Raw genomic sequence first — 16,681 nt, 5'->3', positions numbered from 1 at the left:
CTGAATTCTACTTGCAACTGATGTCAGGATTACGGGTCGGTGTGGAAGGCTAGCTCTGATGTGGATGCTCTCAAAGCGGTAAGATATTTCGTGTTCCACACTTCCACAGTTCAATAATGTAATATATCTTTTGATGAACTGTATAACATATTGTTTGCTTCTATTAGGTTGCTCTTAAAGTATGTGACAGGTGGATTGAAAGCTGTGAACAGGTATGGACTTACATACATGTACAAGTATACCAATGCCCGAAATAATGATGGGATGAGTGGTGGAAGGTGGTCTTTTGTATGAAGTGCATTATCTAAAAACATTTGTATGATTATTTTCTTATTTGTCATGTATGTTTCTCCAGTTCTGGATGGACACAAGATACTATGAGCATACCTACTATAACATTGTTAGGCGACCCCTGCAACAGGTTAGTGTCCTTAATCTTCATGAGAACTCTTCATACTACTAGCTACTCCTCTGTAGAGGTTGCAAACACTTGCGCTGCCAAGATCCATGGACTGACTGTGAGGCCGACTGTAAGAATATAGACGATATTAATGCATGGATGTTTTAATTAATTTTATGGTGTTGCATTGTGTAAGGAGAATGAGCCAAGTAAATTTAGGGTATTAGTTTGGTCGAAATTATCGATGCAATTATATGCTATTCTTGAGGCTGTAGCTTATATGTGAACAACTGCCTGAATCACACTGCAGTATTATGTTTTGAAATTAAATTGTATGGTCTGATATTGCATTGCACCTAACTGTTTGTTCGTCTCATATCTGTGTAGGTCTTCCTGAAATAAGAGATTCAGACTAGAAGCTACATTGTTCATGTTGGCTGAACTTTACTGCAATAGGCTCATCAGGATGCTTAGACTAACGTGTAAATCTCACAACATCAAAGATTATAGTTTTTTCATAAAATTAACACAATACCATCCTGAACTGGGAACACTTTAGCGTATATAACCTTGTTATCCTTGGAGAAAACTAGGGGTGCCAAAACGAAATCTCCCATTTGGCCACCTCACCCCCATTGTCTGAACTCTGAAGGTTCGCTTTGTTGGAGATCTGTTGTGCTTCATGCGTCAAAAACTACAAAATTGACCCTCGGGCAAAAGTATGACACAAAATGAGAGGACAAATGGAGGCCGAGCTACATGTAGCTCTTTATTTTCAAAAATTTGAAAATCATATTTTTAAGTTTCAAAAAAAAATTGATTTTTTTTATGTAGCCAATGATGGAATTTACAAACATGTAAAATCTCAATGTGAAATTCTTAGTACTTTAGGCCAATGTGTGGATCTGAGAATAGTGAATAGTGCATATTTTAAAACTATAAAACCTGTCATATTTTGTCATTTTTGGTAGTCTACAATTCAAAGAATTTCACACTGAAATTTTACACGTTTGTATATTTCATCATTGTCTACATCGATATTTTTTCAGATTTTTTTGAAACTCAAAACTATGATTTCCGAATTTTTGAAAATAAAGGGCTACATGTAGCTACTACCTCTGCCAGCACGGCCTAAGGGTTGGCTAGGTGGAGCCTAAGGCTTGGTTAGGTAGCGCCAGGCCGAGGGGTGCTACGATGTTAGGGCATCTCCAGTGACCTGACATATTTCGGTCACTACACGGAGCAATGCCTACTGGGTGTTTAGTTGTCGCTGGTGAGGTCGACGATCTCTCTGGCATCTTCCGTGGCACTGGTGGCGGCAGCAGACGAGGAGGAAGGGGAGATCTCTGGCAGCTCCCATGGCCAGTTTGGCACTAGTGGCGGTGGCAGACGAGGAGGAAGGGGGGCCAATGCTGCTGGCTCAAGCCATGGATCCCACGGCACAAGAGGAGCAAGAGACGGGCCTCGCGCGCGTATGTGTTACCGGCCTCCTCTGCGCCAGTGTATACCCACGAAGCCGGACGGCTAGGCCATCCCACTGCGTGAGCTGGTCAAGCTTGTTGTGGGCAATGTCGAGCTCGATGGAGTCGTCCTCGTTGAGATCCAACGACTGGTGCTCCAGATCCCACACTGTGCCGCCGTTGTCGTAGTACTCGTCATCGTGGTCGTTGTCTCTGCCTTCGATGCGGTCGTCGTGGTTGTTGTCTCCGGCCTCGTAGTTGTCATCCTCCTCCTCGTTGTCGTCCTCCTCGTCACCGCGCTCCTCGTCGTTGTCCTCCTCGTCACTGCGCTCCTCGTCGTCGTTGGTGAGGCTGTCCATGAGTTCCTAGTTGAAGAACTCGACGTGGCCTAGGTATCCCGCTCGGCGGCGCGGGTCAAACTCCCATGCTCCGAATGTGATCCAATTATACGAGTTGAGGTGAACGCCGGATCTTACCAGCCTCCTCCTGGTAGATTGGCATCCGACCATGGCACCGCCGGTTCTCCTCCCACAGTTGGCGCGCAAACTCCACCGAGGCGTAGTGGCGCTGACGCCGCTTCTTGCCGCCATGCAACGAGTCGACCTCGTTGTCGTGCTTCACCTTGCGGAAGCTTTTGCCCATGGCGTAGGTTTGGAGAAGACAGGTGGTGAGGAATAGTTCGATGGCAGGGACGTGTGCGAGAAAATGGCCGCCGCTAGTGCCCCTTAAAAAGGCGGGGCTGCTGCCTCGCCTTCAATGCCCTGGTGCTGAACCCACATCGACGCCGCCAGCGCTGGCGTGCGGAAGGCGAGGTGCGCCATTACGGCGACGTGCCGCCCGCTAGTACTAGCGGAGAAGGCGAAGCATCCGCGGTCGCTGGTGGACGGGCCTAAGTATGAAGCGCGCAGAGGCGTGCGTTGACCGTGCTGTGTCCACACAGACACATTCAGGATGCAAATTTAAGCTACGTTTGCAGCCCGCAAACAGCCTGACTAATTTGCGTCGGACAACTAAACTAGGTGGGGTATCACTAGCTAAAGACCGACCTTTACGAAGGGAAATACCAAAATACCACCCCGCGTACCGCACCAGCGTCGAACACGTGTCAGTCGTCCGCGCGGCGAGTAAATTCCCGCGAACCGTGGTGCGTCTCCGTGAACGAGTACAACCTCGTATGATTGTACCCACGTGCTCCCCGCGACCGAGTCCAACCTCCCCTGCGCGAGTACACCCACGTGACCGCACGTCCCTGGATCAACGAAAGCTAATCCATGCACGAAGGCGTACAACCTCCGCACATGCACGAGTACACCACGCGCGAGGCACCCATCAGCTAGCTATCCATTGATAATATGCATCAATTCATCCGCACAGTCAGCTAGCTCTTTGTTCCGTATAAATTCGAGTACACCGAATTACAACACGAGTACACTTATGTACAATACATGAGTACAGTTGCACAGTCGGACGAGTACAAATACAGCCGCGCACACGAGTAGGTACAGTCGCGTATAAGAGCATGTACAATCACGCACAAGAGCAGGTACAGTCGCGCATAAGAGCAGGTACAATCACGCACAAAAGCAGGTACAGCCACGCACACGAGCAGGTACAGTTACGCACAAGAGCAGGTACAGTCACACACACAAGCAAGTACAAATACAATCGCTAGTATAGAAGTACAGTCGCGCACACGAGGAAGTACTGAGACAAAAACACAGGCACAGTAGCGCACACGAGTAAGTATATTTACTGTGTAAAGGGAAAAACTGCATCAAATACACTGCAAACAGAAGTACTTATCAGTTGAAGCACGAGTACAGTTAGGTACACACCACGATTACAACCATACTAGTATTGGAAGTACGAAAAAAAAGTATTTCGAAACCCATCAACATGGGATCTAGTTTTGAAGATCTCGACACGAGGATCTCAAAAATGAAAACGGATCGTAATTTGGACTTACGGTTCTCAAGATATTTCATTTTGAAAAAACGAATCTAGAAAAATAAAGGGAAAAGCTGATACAACGTAGCCCCATCTGCCTTCTCTCTCCTCTCTCATCCCCACCTTGCTTCCCCTTGCGACACGTGGCGAGCAAGGAGACCACTTCCCACCATAGCGCGCCACTTGTCGCGTGCGGAGCAAGTTGCCTTCCCTTCGTGAAGGTCGGCCTTTTTCTAACGATTTCGAACTAGGTGCAGACCTGTTTTTTAAACACGCGAACCGTTTATCGGGCCGTCAAAGATACCCTTAGAGCATCTCTAGCAGAGCTCGTAAAACTGGCCGAAATCGAAAAACTCCGGCGGAAATACGGGTTCATGCCGAAACTGGGCCAGAACGGAGCCCGAACTCGCGGCCTGACCCGTATAACGAGTTCGGGGGCCCGAGAAACTCGGCGGCCGCCCGAATTAAAACGGTCCACGGAGGGGAGTTCGGTTTCTAAACCCTACTCCCCTCCGCCGCTACCACTTCTGCCGCCGCCGCTCCCGCTCCTCTCCGGCGAGCAATTATGTCGCCGCTCCGCCGCTGCCGCCACCACCCCTCTGTCCGCAATGGGCCGGCGCAAGACACGTAGGTAGGGGAAGGGGCCGAATTGGTGGCGGGAAGCCAGCTCCGCGTCTGCCGGCTGTACGGTCGGAGGCGGAGCGCGCGAGGCGGGTGCGCTCCGATGGCGCCTTGGAAGCGGGCGGCACGAAAGTGGCCGCGTGCTTTCGCGCGCCAGGTAGCGCGCGAAGGAGAAGCCGAGGAGGCGCCCTCCGCCGGCTCGTGCAGCCCGCCGCTGCCGGTGCTTCCCCTGCGCGGCGATGGCAATGACGACGACGACGCAGCCGGGCCGCCTCTAGCCCGCGGGAGCTCGGCGGAGGCGGCGACGTTCGAGGTGGTCGCGCTCATCGTGGCGTAGGTGTCGCCGGCGCGGAAAACCCTCCGCCGCCGCAAGAATTGCCCCGGTGGGCATCAATCTAGTAGTTTAGGTCTCAAATTATTGAATGTAGCTAGAACTGCTACCTATTTTGGCAAGTTTAATGTAAATTATTGACGAATGTAGCTCGATCGGAGCAAAATCGGTTCAATCTCGCAAAATCGTCGCATCACATTTTCCCGCGTCGTTTGATTTTAGGTTTTCAGTTCGCGTTTTCGGTTTCTAATCTACGTCGTGACAAAATATAACTAAACTAAACAGTTTAGGAGACCAAACTCCAGATTTTCAGTTTGAAGATATACGAACTCTGCTAGAGATGCTCTTAGCCACTGCCCATAGCTCAACGCCCTTGAGAGGGGAGCTCCCTGTTTGATCGGGAATAACCAACTGAGGGCCCTAGCCACCTAGTCAAACCTGACCACGGATAGAGGAGGGAAAGGTACTAGGCTGTCCGAATGGATCCATCGAGCCGCGCGATCCAAATAAAGAGTCAATATACACTTTGGTACCATAACTTATATCAAATGTGCCGTTTAGTCGTGGTATCATAACTTGTATCAAGAGAGCAAATAGATACCAAACCATTCTAGCGTGGTAAATTTTGCATAAACAACCCTGTATTTTTCTCTATCATACGTCACCTTGAGGATGCCTTACCAGGCGGGTCCACAAGAATACCTAATGCTGCACAAGAATTAAAAACAAATGAACAAAGATGGATTTGATCAAGACCTAATGCTGCCGAGCTTCACAAGAATACCACGAGAAAGCACAATCATTTGTGCTAAATACTAGCCCGTCTTAGGGCAACTTCAACACGGGCGCTATCAGTCGACGCTAGGATGAAAATCTCGGCCAATCGACAGTTACGTTGCTAAATCCCGGGAGCAGGCTTAGCATCGACGCAAAAGTTTACGTCGGGCGCTTGCCTAGTTTTTTTCACAACAAACTGCTTCTCTTTTCTCCTTCAACGCCCTTAAATTAGCGATTTAGCATTGGGGACATAACTTCTTTTCCCGATGCTAGGTGAGCCTGCATCGGTTATGTAAGCTTAAGCACCTATATAAGAGTCCATGCATTGTACATACTAGATTTAGATGTGCGCCTTGGCGCACGATCCCGTGGAACTCATGCCGATGCACACTTTGTATAACACTACTAAAATTTAGGTGAAAATGATAATTTGTTTATTAGCTTTCAGAAAAAAGTCAATAGAATAATCTCAAGCACAGAAATTACAAACAAAGTAGGAAACATTCATATACAACCAGGGAAACAAAAGAAAATAATATATTATAGTATCAAATAATCGATGGCTATGTCAAGAGCGGAAGGAACAACAAAAGCAACATCACACAAGTTGGGCCATCTACAAAAGGAAATAAATTATGTTCTTCATTAAAATCGAGTTAATAAAATCCACAAGAGCAATGCCATCAGGATCCTTCTCCCATGTTCGATCTGGGATTTCCATCCACAATTCCACCACATTACTTCTCCTGTGTTGACACCAAACATAGGCTTCGAATCGACCTCTCTTTCGCACCGAGCCTAAGTTACAGAACGCATCAATGAATATATATATATATTGGTGTCAAAAAGAATTCAAATCTCACTGAACAAAAGTTGAATACCAGAGCTTTGGGACATAGCCTAGCAACAATAAACCATTGATTATCCCGCATTCTACTGTAGTTACAAAAATTTGCTAGAAGTTACACAGTTTATCTTCAATGGATGTTGCTAGTTCTAGAGTGACAAAAGTAGGATGACTTACAACGTCGCAGAACAAGTGATAACATTACCATGCATAATATTCTTTCCATTGATTATTATGCCATAGAGCAAATCAACTCACTTAATGAAGTTTTCCACAGTAATCATCGTTGCAAAATAAGGCCTTTTCTGTCAAAGTTTTACCTTGTCACTGGATGACAGAGTTTCGGCCTTGTCAGTCTTGATACTGAAGATATATTACAGAAATGCATTGTCCTGTAAAGAAAAGAAAGCCAGATCGCGCGACTCATTGCAAGCCATACTCCTATTTAGGTTGTGCACTACAAATAGATTTCTCGTGCTATATGCAGTAGTATATCCATATAAATAGGAGAACATGCAACCAATACCCAAACGTAACGACAATGAATACACTATAGAGAAATCCAAAATGAGAACCTACAAAAGATATTGTTTCAAGAAGATTTGGATAAAAAGCAAGAGGTTCCAAGCAAAGCAAACAGGTAAATTAATAAGGTCACTTCATACGAAGTATAACATTCATTTTTTTTCAATTCCAGTTTAAAATGAGCTTCAAACTATCAGGCAAAGTTCAATATGAAAAGCTACATATATAACTACATGATCAGTTTCATAACGTACCACAAACTTTGATATTTGTCGACAAACCTATCGCTGAAGTCCCATATAATGCAAGTAGTTTCACGGACAGAGAACACCTTAGACCTTTTTCATTTACCTCCGACTACCCACATCCATAGGTAAAGAAGAAAGCAGATGCTCGAGAGATGAACCACATTTGGATACTCCGAGACGAACCTCAGCCCAGCATCATGGGCTGCATAAACCAAGGACAGTCTGAAACAAAACATTAAGCACGTAGAGAACAATGTACCAGAAAGAACAACCTGACACTGCATGAAAGAAGCTAGTTTAATCGGTATTGCATGGCTACTCCAAGACGATTAAAAAGAAACAAAAATGTCTTGCTACAGTCCCCTAGTTACGTCGGGGATACATAAACAAGAAAATGCAAGTCTTCCCACCCTACTGAACTACTAAGGAATTCTTGAGGATCCTTTTGCTCTACTCAATTTCGTTTGACTGCAAAAAATAACTCATATGTAAGCAACTTGAAAAGCACGGTATTCTAAAAAAGAGGTAGTTTGTTTATATGAAAATCATACTAACATAATCTGGTAAAAGAAAAGAAATTCAAGACCTGAAAATTCTAAAAACCATCTCACCATACACCCATCCATATGCTTTATCCTCAATATAACATAAAATTCCTTTATGCCTTTTCTCTTTATATGAAAACTGTACTAACACAATCTGATAAAAGAAAAGGAATCCAAGACCTGAAAATCTAAAAACCCTCTGACCATACACCCGTCCATATGTTTTATCCTCAATATAACATAAAATGCCTATGCTTTTTCCCTTCGTATTCCCTGCGAGGATGTAAGCAATCCAATAATTATCGAAGATATGAAATATTATACAGTGAGCAATCACAAAATCAATAGCCACATATGCATACAAATTCACCTCATGACCGTTCAACTGAATTAATAGAACACCTGACCTAAAGACGACAATCAACACATGCATGATACATCACGGATATGATAGCAACAATAATCTGATCAAAGAAACAAAAAAGAGTAGTGGTCTGACACACACGTGACTACCTCTTTGATATAGACTGGAAGAGTGCAATTAATGAAGCATGAAAATAAAAGCACATCCAAGTCAGAGGCTAGGGGATAGAAATCTGGATACAAATGTGACCTTATTCGAATCCACTTTCAGATTTGAAAGTATAGAGATGGTAAACCTAGAGGGGGGGGGGGTGAATAGGTTTCTACAAATTTTAATTCTTTCTTTGCAATGTTAGGCTTTGCGGAATATAAAGATGAGCCTAATGCAAACTAGGTGAAGCAACCTATATGAGGATACAACTAACTCAAGCACGAAGGCTCTCACGAAGCGGTTAAGTCACAAGTAAGGAGTTCGGTTAGAGATAACCGATAGCACGCGGAGACGAGGATGTATTCCCGTGTTCCCTTGCTTTGCAACAAGGTACGTCACGTTTGGAGGAGTGGAGGTCCCACGAAGGATTCCCGCGCCACGAAGGCTCACCCTATTCTCCGGAGCCTATCCCACGAAGGAATAGCTCACTCACTTGTGGTAGACTTTGAGGTAGCCTCCAAACCTTCACAATCTTGCCCGGAGCAAATCCACAGCCCGGATGCTTCCGGACTCCTTCTTGCCCACCTAGGGTTTCCAAGGAACCCTAGGAAGCAAGCTTCTCAATGAATACAAGGGGGAATGAGATTTGGCTTGGTAGAACGGTAGATCGGGTCCTCCTCTAGTGATTCCCGGAGGGATTTGAGTTTGGGTGGAGGAGGAGGGAGATCTGAGGCTTTTGGTGTTTCTAGCAATGGAGTAAGAGAGAGAGAGCTCAAGAACAGTTTATAGTATGTTGCCTAACCCTTCCAAGGTAGAAGAAGGGGTATTTATAGTGTTCTCAAAAACTGGCCGTTGGTCACTTGCCACATTAGCAGATTCGTCGAGAAACCCGGTCGACCGGATTTGGCGCCGGGCAGGCCGGTCCACAGCCCGGTCAGACCGGGCCACAGACCGGGCCGGCCGGTTTCCAACCGGAGCTGGGACCGGGTCTTGACCGGGCAGGCTTCGAGCTACTTGGATGGCGCCGGATGTCACGGGCGCGAGTCCGGTGGCTGACCGGGCCGCTCGGTCGCGGTGCCCGGTCAGACCGGGCCATGGACCGGAGCAGCCGGTCCGAAACCGGGCTGGTGACCGGAGGGCTCGCCTTCTTTACTGGATCTTGCCCGGATGGCACCGGTTGAGGGTCCGGTTGGCGACCGGGCTGTCCGGTGCCAGGGCCGGTCCGACCGGATCTGGGACCGGCCAGGCTCTGAAACTCTTGCTGATATTCCGTCGAATTGGGGGGTCTCCCGTTGCCTTTTTGTTCCATTGCTACACCATCCTACCTCTTTGGCTAATACCTGAAAGTCATCTTGTAGACATGTATTAGTCCAAATACTCTAGCACGGTGTCATAGATACCAAAATAATGGATAAGGGTAAAATACCCTTACAATCTCCCCCTTTTTGGTATACGATGACAAACCGAGCTAGAGTAACATATAGATATTATGATAAGCTCTAAACCTTAATTCCATATAAGATATTACGACAGCTCCCCCATAATGTGTGCACTTGGAGAATTTGCGTTTGAATGCAAACTGCACCATTTGTGGAATATGAGAAGCTCCCCCAATATCTTTAGGAAACAAGCATGGTATGGACAAGTATATCAAGATATATAAGCATAAATCATGATCATCCATAAAGCATGATTATCCTAACATAGAGTAGCACACATAATAGTCGTCCATACATATCCATACATGAATTATTCAAAGTAGCAAATGGTTCTTGAGAAATCAAAGCAAATACGCACAAGCCATATAAAATCCAAATAAAGCAACTCCCATGGCTTGTGACAATCAAGGAACCCCGTAATTCTAGACTCTACTCTCTTCTCCCCCTTTGGCATCGGAACACCAAAAAGGCGAAGAAAAAGAGGAGAGGTGCTAGCGTCCCATCAATAGAACTCGTGCCCCGCGGATGGAGAGCTGCCATCACCATCCTCATCGTCATCCTCTTCATCATCATCCTCGCCATTGTCATCCTCATCACCTTCATCCTCTTCATCATCAGCAGGAGGTGCACGAGCATATCTAGGAGGAGGACCAGCAAAGTACAGGGAAGGATCAAGGTTCTGGAACATCTCATCAGAAAGAAGAGGCATCTCCCAGTTTGGTGCGTGGACAGGCTCCAACTCAGGGCCAGGAGGAGGGACAGGTACATTCCTAGTATCCATGAACTCATTTTGGCGCCTCCTTGTCTCTTGGTTCAAAGAAAGACTTTGATGTGCAACATCATTGGTATTTTTGCACATCTGCCATAAGCTAGAGAAGAACCGTGAGACACCACGCTGTGGGCGCCTAGAGGAGCTGGAGCTAGCATGGTCATGGCGTTCCTTGGACCGGCGCTCAGAAGGCATCATCTCAGGAACATCCGGTCTATCACCTTGGGCAGGTACCTTGAAAGCATCCAAGGCTTCACAGAAGTCAAGATAGTTGCAAGAGTATTTCTGTTTGCCAGTCATCGAAGTCATAGTCCGAGCTGCATCATCATGGAAGAAGACTGTGCAGTGAAACTGTCTCACCAAGATTGGACAATAGCACCCATCAGTAGGTGTCAAGCACATAAGATCATACAACCCCATCCGCCGCAAGGTCGCAACCACAAAGCGAAACTTGGTAGCTTCATACATTCCAATGACATCCTTGATGGCCTTGGGCATAACAATGGTGCCTTTCTTCATGTGCTCGTGGCAGTCATAGTATTCATTCCACAGGACTTGCTGTGTCTTGGTCCGAAAAACTGATCTCCCCTCGTGTAAGTGGGTTCCTCAAAGCGATAGGGGTTGGACTCTCGGAGTCTTCTCCATGCACCAATATGTACATCACCAACATGGAACTGCAGTACCTCATCACCATCCTGTGCAGCATGCTTATCTTTCCTCTTATTGGCAGATGTCTTGGTTCGCCCCCTAGATGAGCTGCCACCAGTGGGCTGAGATGCATGACCACTAGTACGGCGTGGTGGTTGTCCTGCATGCCTCCCTCTCTTGGCAGTGGTGTCACGGTCCTCACCGCTCCAGTCTCCTGTGAATAAGCAATATAGGGCGAGGAGAGCAATGAGGTAAGTGTACATGTCATCAGCATATATGAGGAAGCCAAAAGCATAGCCTATATCCAAGTGTTTCGACGAGATTATGCGAAAAAAGCTGGGCGAGCCGGCGCAGGGGCCGGTCCGACCGGACGACAGACCGGACGAGCCGGTCGGCCATCCGGTTGACCGGACGGTGCGCCGGACCAGCCGGTCGAGAGGCCGGTCGACCGGGCTGTAAACCGGGTCGTGCTGAGTTGTGATGTTTGCCCAGAAATTCGACACAAAATCATGCAAAAACTCACAAACTTGAACATAGATTATACCAGGAGAGTGAACAATGTGCATAGGAGGGGTGTGACACTCTAGGTGGCATGAGGACTTACTAACCCTAACCCTAACCCTAACTTTTCTCAACTTTCCTCAAAAATGAGCAATGTGAGAGGGAAAGCAAGAGGGAGAGGGATAGGGAGAAAGATTTACCCGAAGACATCGTCCTCTTTGCCCAAGTGAGCAAGAAGAACTCGTGAAGAAGCCTTGAGGACCAAATCCCCAAGATCTCCCAAAATAGCTTGAGAGGGACCAAATCCTTGGGTGAAGATGCTTGAGAGGTCCCGATCTATGTTTGTGTGAAGTTTGAGGAGAAGCTAGTGGTGGGAAGTGCCTAGGACGTGGTGGAGATGGTGGAGGCGGCGGCCATGGAGGTTTCAGAGGTGGGGGATAATGAGGAAGAAGATCCCCAAGGGGTATCCTCTCCAAAACATAACAGCCCGCACGGCCGGTCGGGCGCCCGGTCGACCGGGCCTGGCGCCGGACGACCCGGCGGAGAGGCCGGTCCGACCGGGCCAGTGACCGGCCAGAGTCAATTTGCCCAAAATGTGTCATTTTGCCTCGTTTTGCCCCTATTCTTTGTATAAATGTGTGTGAGTGCTCAGATGATGACATGTACATATAGATAGATAGATGATGATGAGATGAGCATAGACATGGGGTTGGAAACACAAAGTTCTCTAGGCATAACCATTGGAGAGAAAATCCAAACAAGATGTGAATAGCAACAATGGGCATGATTCGAAGTGTATATCAAGAGTCATAAGTCATGATTTTTGCAATAAGATCATGTGGCCTTATATAGTCAAATCAAGTTGTAATGAAGGCTCAATGAGGGGCGGGGGATTACTCCCCCTATGTGAAAGCGCAAATGTCATGAGACCTCGAAGAGACATGCTTGGGTCCATATAATGACATTGGGTCTATTTATGTTGCACACATAGGTATGCATCATACCAAGACATGGTAAGATGACTATCCCCATATGTGCTATGCCTCTAAGCTAGATAGCAAGATAAATGCAAGAATATAGTGCAAGAAGTTAATCAATCCAAGTTTTTAGGATCAAGAATACCAAGTTCTCCTCTCAAGTTAACAAAGCGGGCTTCATCCAAAGGCTTAGTGAAAATATCCGCCAATTGGTAGGTTGTTCCCACATGAGTGAGATCAATATCCTTATTGGCAACATGATCACGTAGGAAGTGATGGCGAATGTCAATATGTTTGGTGCGACAATGTTGAATCGGGTTGTTGGCGATCTTTATTGCACTTTCATTGTCACAAAGAAGAGGCACTGTACCAAGAGACACACCATAGTCTTTCAAGGTTTGCTTCATCCATAACAATTGAGTGCAACAAGATGCCGCGGATATGTATTCGGCTTCGGCGGTGGATAGGGCGGTGGAGTTTTGTTTCTTGGATGACCAACTCACCAATGACCGGCCAATAAATTGGCAAGCCCCGGAGGTAGACTTCCGATCAACCTTATCACCGGCCCAATCGGAATCCGAATAGCCAATGAGTTCAAAGGTTGACCCCTTTGGATACCATAGCCCGAGAGTAGGAGTGAGAACAAGGTATCTTAGTATCCGTTTGACCGCCACTAAATGGCTCTCCTTGGGAGCGGATTGAAAACGAGCACACATCCCTACACTTAGCATGATATCCGGCCTAGAGGCACAAAGGTAGAGCAAGGATCCTATCATGGAGCGGTATACCTTTATGTCCACATCCTTCTCACCGTCACATGAACCAAGTTGCCCCTTTACGGGCATGGGTGTCTTCATTGGACTCGCATTGGTCATGTTGAATTTCTTGAGCATGTCCTTCACATATTTTTCTTGAGAGATGAAGGTGCCTTTTGCAAGTTGCCTCACTTGGAAGCCTAGAAAGAACTTCAACTCTCCCATCATGGACATCTCAAATTTCCTAGTCATCAATAGCTCAAAAGCTTTGTTATGATTGGGGTTAGTTCCACCAAAGATAATATCATCAACATATATTTGACATATAAAGAGGCCACCCCTTTAACCCGCTTGGTGAAAAGGGTGGAATCGACCGTACCCATGCAAAACCCATCATGTAGTAAGAAATCCCTAAGGAACTCATACCAAGCACGTGGAGCTTGCTTGAGACCGTAGAGTGCCTTATGGAGTAAATACACGTGGTTGGGTCGGCATGGGTCTTCGAAACCCGGGGGTTGTGCCACATATGCGGTTTCTTTTAGGGGACCATTCAAAAATGCACTTTTCACATCCATTTGATATAATTTGAATTTGTGGAAGGATGCAAATGCAAGCAAAAGACGAATAGCTTCAAGACGGGCTACCGGCGCAAAGGTATCCTCAAAATCCATACCTTCTATTTGGGCAAACCCTTGCGCCACTAACCTTGCTTTGTTTCGTATAACAATGCCATTCTCATCTTGCTTGTTCTTGAATACCCATTTGGTCCCAATGACATTGATGCGATGATCCTTGGGTCTCTCAACTAGAGACCATACTTCATTGCGAGTGAAACACTCCAATTCTTCTTGCATGGCAATTACCCAATCCGGATCAACCAAGGCTTCATGTACCTTGAGTGGTTCAAAACTAGACACAAAAGCATGATGTTGACAATAAGTGATAAGTAATGCATGGTGTCTACGAGTTACCACTCCTCTTGAGATGCTACCAAGGACTTGATCCACTTTCATGTCGCTTTCCCTTGTAGCAGCCTTGATCTTCCGAACGGTTCCTTCATGATCAATGAATTCATCTCTTGCTAGTACTTGATCATGAGGGACCATTTGAGCTTGATCATGAGTTGAGGATGTTTCTTGATCGTCATCATGATCTTGCTCCATGGAATGAGGATCTTCTTCTTGTTCTTCGGATTGAGACTCATCTTGAGTAGAGGATGGTTCTTGAGTTGCACTTGATGGTTCGGCTTGAGTTGAGCTAGGCTCCACTTGTGGCGTGCTTGAAACATCTACTCCATCATCTTGATCATCATTATGAACCTCCATGGGCCGGATGTGTCCAATGCCCATATGCTTGATGGCACTAGATGGATCATCATCATTACCCGCAACACATGGAACAACTTGCTCCACTTGGGAGCCATTATCCTCCCGTAACACCACGTCACAAGATACTTCAATAGTCCCGGAGGACCGGTTGTAGTATCTATAGGCGTGAGAGTTCTCCGCATATCCAACAAATATACCCTCTATGGTTCTAGTTTCAAATTTACCGAGCTTTCCTTTGTTGTTCTTAACAAGGCATTTGCATCCAAAGACACGAATATACGTGACATTAGGCTTGTTACCGGTAAGGAGATCGTATGGGGTTTTGTTGTGGAGGGGACGGAGGAAGAGCCGGTTGGAGTAGTGGACGGCAGTAGAGATGGCTTCTCCCCAAAAGTTGTGGGGTGAGTTGAATTCACTCAACATGGTTCTTGCCATCTCAATGATAGTCCGGTTCTTCCTTTCAACAACGCCGTTTTGTTGAGGGGTGTATGGCGCCGAAAACTCATGCTTGATGCCCTCATCATCAACAAACTCTTGCATAGTGTAGTTCTTGAACTCGGTGCCATTGTCGGTCCTAATTGCCTTGATCTCGGATTCATACATACGTTGAGCTTTCTTGGCGAAGGTGATGAACTCTCTATGGGTCTCGTCCTTAGTCTTGAGGAGAAAGACCCAAGAGTATCTTGAGTAATCATCAACAATGACAAGTCCATACTTGCTCCCACCAAGAGTATCATAATGTGATGGCCCAAAGAGATCCAAATGAAGGAGCTCCAAAGGCCTAGATGTGGAAACAATACTCTTGATGGGATGCTTCTTCTTGAGTTGCTTTCCGGCTACACATGCACTACAAACACGATCTTTCTCAAAAGAAACGACGATTAGTCCCACAATATGCTCACCCTTTAGGAGTTGTTTAAGATTCCTCATGTTAACATGACCAAGGCGGCGATGCCACAACCAACCTTCGTCATGCTTGGCCGCCATTAGACATGTGGAGAAGGAGGGGCTCTCTTTCGAGAGGTCAACCACGTAAAGGTTGTTCTCCACATATCCAACAAGGACCAATTTGAGATTGTCGCTCCTAAAGACTTGCACATAATATTTAGTGAAATATGAATTGTAACCGGCATCGGCAAGATGATATATAGAAAGTAAGTTATAGCCAAGGTGTTCAACAAGCATAACCGTCTCAAGACACAAGTCCTTAGAGATTGCTACCTTGCCATACCCAAGTACCTTTCCCTTTGAGTTGTCACCAAAGGTAATGCTTGACTTCTTGTTGATATCTTCAATGAATTGATCAAGCACACCTTTTCCTCCGGTCATATGATTGGTGCATCCACTATCAAACACCCATTTTGGACCACCGGAGGAATACCCCTACAAAATCAAGTAGAGGATTTAGGAACCCATCGATTAATGGGTTCCTTTGCAATGGCAACAATATCTTTTGGTACCCAAATTGAGTACCCTCTATAAGCATAGCCATTAGGAGGGCCAACATAGTTAGCATAGACATCACCATAATAATCAACAAATAATGCATAGTGATCGTTTGGCCCCGTGCGGTCACCACTAGTGGCTTTGCCCTTTGAGGCTTTGCCATTGTTAGTGACCTTCTTGTTCTTATCTTGAGCGGGTTTCTCCTTCTTGTAGTTGTTCTTCTTGTGAGACTTGGGAACATATCCAAGTCCATACTTTTGATTGTTTGACCTTTGCTTACTCAAGAGGTCATCCAATCCCATCTTGTTCTTGGCGGTGGTGAACTTTGCAAGTTCCTTTGTTAACCTAACATTTTCCTCAAGAATAGATGCATGCTCACAAGAGGATTCATTAGGATGATAGTCGAGACCATATTTAGTCACCAAGGATTCAAGATATGCATTGGTCTCAACATGCAAAGAGAGTTCCTCTTGTAAACGAACATGTTCCTCAACAAGCTTAGCATGCTCACTAGTAAAAGATGTAGAGGGACTAGCATGCTTTTCAACAACAATGGGATCCTTCATTGATTCAAGTGCTTTCATGTAGGTTTCTTGGAGTAGG

The 16,681-nt window shown here is 46.1% G+C and overlaps 1 long non-coding RNA gene across 1 annotated transcript; it reads left to right on the top strand.

Moving 5' to 3' along the window:
- Nucleotides 1-35: 35 nt before the first annotated feature.
- LOC124668694 lies at nucleotides 36-1,067 on the top strand. The gene is made up of 4 exons (XR_006991796.1): nucleotides 36-78; nucleotides 168-212; nucleotides 356-421; nucleotides 788-1,067. It is a non-coding gene; the product is annotated as an uncharacterized LOC124668694 (long non-coding RNA).
- The last annotated feature ends 15,614 nt before the right edge of the window (nucleotides 1,068-16,681 follow it).

Source organism: Lolium rigidum, chromosome 6 (assembly GCF_022539505.1).
Source record: "Lolium rigidum isolate FL_2022 chromosome 6, APGP_CSIRO_Lrig_0.1, whole genome shotgun sequence".
Classification (NCBI taxonomy): Eukaryota; Viridiplantae; Streptophyta; class Magnoliopsida; order Poales; family Poaceae; genus Lolium; species Lolium rigidum.
This window is presented reverse-complemented; position numbering and strand designations above follow the sequence as displayed.